Source organism: Mustela nigripes, chromosome 9 (assembly GCF_022355385.1).
Source record: "Mustela nigripes isolate SB6536 chromosome 9, MUSNIG.SB6536, whole genome shotgun sequence".
NCBI classification, from domain to species: domain Eukaryota; kingdom Metazoa; phylum Chordata; class Mammalia; order Carnivora; family Mustelidae; genus Mustela; species Mustela nigripes.
Genome location: NC_081565.1, coordinates 43456006 through 43462005, shown reverse-complemented (window position 1 = coordinate 43462005; position 6000 = coordinate 43456006). Strand labels below are relative to the sequence as shown.

Here is a 6000-nt window from a genome sequence, read left to right as displayed (position 1 = left end):
CTCCCCACCCCCGCAACACACACCCTTGCTCATCAGTGTGGTAACTGGCATCGCCTAGAAACTTGTAGGTCCAATCTTGTCAAATACCTACGAAGCAGAATATCTTGAAATATGTGGAAAACAGCACTACTGTTGTATCTAGAACAGCGAGTTGTACAGATAGACACCACATTCAGCAGGCCAAATTGAGGAGTCTTTATTAAAAAGCCGTCGGCTGTGAGGGGACTCATGCACTCCAAAATCTCGTAGCCCCGAATGAGCTCAAGGGTAGACTTATAAAGACATAAACCACATTCTGTTGCCAGTTTCTAAAATTGCCAAGCGCAGTACAGAAGCAAAAATGCTGGGTGAAGCAGACATTTAGGGTAGGGGTACATTTCCTGAAATTGTTATGTCTGGAGTATTTTGCGGTTTTTTAGATAAGGTTGCAATGACATGGGTATAGTAACATGACTGTGTTACAAAATGCCCACTTTTTATAAAAATGGCATGACTTACACTAAGTCCGTTTCCTAGGTGTCTCACTACTAACCAGCTCAGTTTGTACATGTAAATATATGACAGAAAGCGAGAATGAGGGGTGAAAGGAGCAAAAGTGAGAGAGAAAGACGGGGAAGATCAGAGAGGGAAACAGGCCCGAGAACACAGAAGCCGCTGAGTTCTTCCCTAAAGCGCTTGAGCTTGATCCATAGACAGTAAAGAGCCATTAAAAGTTTCCTTTGTGGTTGTTATGGTTTGTTTTCTTTGTTGGATTGGTTGGTTAGTTGGGACTTTTTGTTTGTTTTTTTGAGCAAGGAATAATACAGTGGATCCCTTCAGAATTCCCTCCTCTATAAAATGATAAAGTTGGTTTTGGTGTGTTGTGTGTGCAAATACTTTTATTTCCTTTATTTTTTTTTAAGATTTTATTTATTTATTTGACAGAGAGAGTGAGAAACACAAGCAGGCAGAGCAGCAGAGGGAGAGGGAGAAGCCGGCTCCCCACTGAGCAGAGGTCCTGACTCAGGGCTCGATCCCAGGACTCTGGGATCATGACCTGAGCTGAAGGCAGTCGCTTAACCGACTGAGCCACCCAGGCTCCCCAGCAAATACTTTTATTTCTAAATCAACACATTCTTAAAGGTGAAAGAGAATATATAAAATTACTCTGTGGCAACAGGCAACAACCTGGATGGTCTTTCCCCAAATCCTGTGATCCTCTGGCCCTTTCTCTCTCTCTCTCTTTTTTTTTTTTTTTTTTTGGCCCTTTATCTCATTGATCAAGTCACCAGTCCTGAGTCTGCATTCACCTCAGCACAAAGAAACAGTGACAGCCAGTCTAAAGTGTTATTCAAACAATTTTCTTTCGCTTCATAATTCCTCAGATACATATTATAAGCCCATAAAATTCAACAGCCCATAAAAATAGAAAGGCCGATTTGATAAAACTCTCTTTTTACCACAACTGCTTCATATTAACCCCCTTCACCTTCCTTCCAGAAGCATTAACAGTGATTTTTAGAACAAACTTTATGTGTGCATTGAAGAATTTTTGGAAACATGAAGACACCTGGGAATAACAAAACATAACAAATGGAAATTATTTTGCCATGATGGTTATTTGCAGGATAAGGCTACTTTGTCTTAGACTGATCATGGAAGACTTGTCCTCACTGCATTTTTGTTGTCTTAAGCAAGAGGCTTAGACCAGTAGCATGTCCCACTAGGATCAGATATGAGTGGGATTTTTTAAATATATTGTAATACTGGTGACTTCAAATAGAGTGTTAAAAGTAAATTTTAAATTCTGATTGATCTTTATTACATGTGACTAATAAACACAATGTAGGACTTTCTACCAAAAGTTTTTCAATCCATCATGAAAAACTTTTCACAAAATCATGTTCTGTGGTACAGTAACGACTAAAATAAATAACTAAAAGACAAGGCATGAAAAAAAAAAGACAGGGCATGAAACTATATAAAAAGTATGACCTGAATAATGTACATAAAATACAAAGCACATGTATAATAGTGTTATTTATAGAGATGTGCAGAAAATAACAATGGTGAGATTCTGGATAATTTTGATCTCCTGCTTTTATTTTCAATATATTAAAAAATTATCTGTATCAGCAGAGAGTTATTTCTTTTACATTTTAAATAGGAAAGCTGGTCTTCGAAGTTTACTGTGCATACAAATCAGTTTGTGATCTTGTTAAAATGTAGAATCTGATTTACTGGTCAGGGTAGAAACTGAGATTTTTCATTTCTAAAAAACCACCAGATGATGCTAATGTTGCCCATCCGGGAAACACACTATAGGGTCAAGGCCACAGAACTGTCGCTCTCCAAGGTAGCTGCCCCTTAAAGTCATTTGGAGAGTTTTTAAAAATACCAATGTAGGGGTCGCACAGCCAGAGGTTCTAACATAATTGGTCTGGGTGTCAGGATTTGTAAAACTTCTCAGGTGAACCTAATGTGCATCCAGTTTTGAGAACCACTATTACAAAGGTCTGTATTCCAGGAGGCCTGATCCTATTTTACCACATACAGCATTTGTACTCCAGGTAGTTCTTACATTGTTTTTACCTTCTCTGTGATGCAAGGATGTTGGCCTTTCTAGTGTGGGTCTTAAGGGGTTCTTCTCCCAAGCAATGGCTTTTGAGCTCTCCAGAAACAGAGAAGCAACATTGTCGTTCAAAACTGCAGCTTCAACACGGAGTCTTGGGCGTAGAGTCCCGGTGAGTCAACTGTGTTCACTGGAAACCGAACGCACACTACCTGTGGTAGAGCCAGAATGCCAAAGACACATTACACATTGCAAATACGAAAAGTTCCTTCTGTGTTTCTTGCTTGATATTTAACTTTTATCCCTCAGAAAATATTATTTCTTTCTCGTGCTGTGCTTCAGACCTCGGGTAGGGTAAGCCGCTGAACTCCTCAGCGGCTGACATAGGAAATGAAGGGAGAGCATCAGAGAGTCCCTTTCAATTCTCAATTCTCAGGTTCTGAATTTCTTCCCTTGGCCTCCTCCCCTTCTTCCTAATCCCCCTGGTCCTCGTCCGCATCATCAACCCTGTCATCCTCTCAAATCCTCCTCAAGAGCAGAGGTTCTCAAATTCAGTGTATGTAAAAACCATCAGCAGGGCTTCCTGAAACGTAGATTCGGAGCCCCATCCGCTGCACGTCTGACCCTGTCGGTCTGGTGTAGGGCCTGAAAATATGCATGTCGGACATGTTCCCAAGTGAGGATGATGGGGGTCATCTAGTTCACACTCTGAATCCCAGCGCATGGAGCATTCCCATAAACAAAAGTAGAACAGTGCCGTGGGAAGTAATCAGCAAGCCTGCTGTGGGAAAGAAATGGGCACTTCACTCCAAAACCCACATGGCCTAAAGGATAATAAGGAGATATACATGTGTGTTTTTAGAAAACTCTGCCTGACCTATCTTGCAGATCAATCTACTTGGGAGGAAAATATCTTTGCTTCCACTACATGCACGCAATTTGATATAACTCTAAGAAGAGACTATAGGATTTGTCCCCCTCTCCAAATAAAAACAGGCTGAAATAAAGCAGCATGTTCTCCAATTTGATGAATTCATTGCAAAACAGGCTTGGTCTGGAAAAAGCATGCAAACAAAATCTAACATACAAATGAAATCAATCCAGCAGCACTATAAGTGAAGTTAGAAAACACCTTGTCCAGGAGCGCCTGGGTGGCTCAGTGGGTTAAGCTGCTGCATTCGGCTCAGGTCATGATCTCAGGGTCCTGGGATCGAGTCCCACATGGGGCTCTCTGCTCAGCAGGGAGCCTGCTTCCTCCTCTCTCTCTGCCTGCCTCTCTGCCTACTTGTGATCTCTCTCTGTCAAATAAATAAATAAAATCTTTAAAAAAAAAAAAAAAAGGAAGGAAAGAAAGAAAACACCTTGTCCAACTGCTAGGTCACATACTTCCAGCAAGTGAGGAACGATATCCAAGATCTGACACATTCCTCCTGGATATATGTGATTCGGACCATTTAGATATCAGTGACCTGAGTCCGAAGCTCTCCTAGTGAGGACATCATGATGAAATGCTTTCTTTTTAAATTTTGCCTTTTTCCCATTTCGATGGAGAAGATAGGATGAACTATGTTTAACTAGAGATCAGCAAATCCATCCAGGGACCCTATGTCCCTGGAAGGAAATCTTAAGTACCAATAAGCCCACCATTCCTGGGTGAAATCATTCCTTTGTGTTGACCCATTGAATATACTTGCAAACAACAACACATACATGTATGTAACATAATTTATATATACATGTAGATACATGCATGAGATGACAATATACCGATATACCTACATATTCATATACATATTGTCCTTCTAAGAAACTCATGGAGAGTTGAAAAGAAGATAATCAAGTGTTTTGCTCCTGTTTGCTCCAGAAGAGAAGGTCCTTGCAGATTTTAAGGCTTCCCCAAGAACAGGTACCATGTTACCTACATGGGTAACATGGGCAAGGCTGAGTCCGCACCAATCCAACACACACACACACACACACACACACACACACACTCGCACGCACCCTCCTCTTCCCTGACACACTTGGCGTTCCTTAAACCTATTTTAAGATCAATGTTATTAATATTCCTCATTAGGCCATTGTCACTGAAACTGTTTTCTTTCTAGAGAATGATTTTGAAATAGCATGAAATCCTCAAAATGGTTTAGATGAAAGAAAAAGGAAGTAGTGTGGAAATAGCTTGGGTCTTTTTATTATATTTTTTTAAAGGAGGATATTAAAATGTTCACCCTGAAGCTTTATCAAATGTTTTGGAGATTCTTTGTACCTTCATTCAGTAGTTATAAATTTGAGGACTCCATGCTGCTTCTACCATGGGCATTTTTTTCAGCAACTTTATATGAAGAAGAGGGGTTTTTGAGTTCCGTTGTCATGGTAACCCTAGATTCAGGTTGAAAAGCTTTATTGAATGTTTTGGGTATTTCTCCATCGCAGCCTTCATTTAATAGATTTTGATGTTCAAATGTTTAAATATACTACTTTATCTCCCCTAGGATTGTTTGGTTATATATATATATATATATATATATATATATATATATATATATTGTTTAAATGGAAAAGAAAATATGTTAAATATTATTTTTCTTTCTCGTCCTCTATCCCTGTTGGTACCTAAGATGTTCACTTGTAAAATGCAAAGGAAGATATGCCGATAAAGTCTCTGATACAGGGAAAATAGACGTCCTCTTATTTGTATCTCAAAACAGTATCTCAGTGTATTTTTGGAAAATGCCATCATTCTCCCATATCATTTTCTTTATTCAGAAGGATGGAGATGATACAAGGGCAAGGGACAATGGAGATCAGAGGGGACAATAGGGTGATATGGGAAATCACAGGGTATTAAAAAATGATCCTAACTGTTTGTCCTTTTTCACAAAGACTCGTCATTGCCTGACATTTCTGAAAACATATTTCTAGAGAATGCATATGTGCCGAGGAGGGTGCATAAGTGTTTCAACATGAAAAGGACTTGGTTGTCGATAGGTTAGAATGATACTGGATTAAGCAAAGAATTTAATATGCTTCTGTGCATTGTGGTGCATCTGTGCATCCCCCTTTGGAGGATCAAATATTGGTGCCCACATATTGTGGCCAAGGACCTTGGGGTGGGTCACCTACAAAACACACTTTGGGAAATGCTGCTCAGAGATTTCTACTGTTGTAAATGTGAACAGGACAGAATATACTCCTAGGTGAGTCAGCAAAGGGACACTCAAGTTATGTCTTGCCCTACTCCACACCTGGCAAACACGCTTGAAGAGATAAGTCTCTCAGAACAAGATTAGAGTTCATGTGAGGAAAATTATAGACCCCGTGACAATGGGTTCTCCATCTACTAGGTAATAATCTCTACACATGTACCCTGAAGAAACTGACAGCATCAAGTCTCCAAGAAGGAGCTCTGGGAAGGGCAGGACATGGGGTGGCAGAACTGACCCTAG

General features: G+C 40.0%; 1 long non-coding RNA gene across 1 annotated transcript in view; it reads right to left on the bottom strand.

Annotated features, from left to right (window-relative positions):
- Positions 1-220: 220 nt before the first annotated feature.
- The window catches only part of LOC132025108 (uncharacterized), a 321473-nt gene continuing 315693 nt past the window's right edge, over positions 221-6000 (bottom strand). The window contains exon 4 of the long non-coding RNA XR_009406419.1: positions 221-2763. This is a non-coding gene — a long non-coding RNA (uncharacterized LOC132025108). The remainder of the gene's footprint in view (positions 2764-6000) is intronic.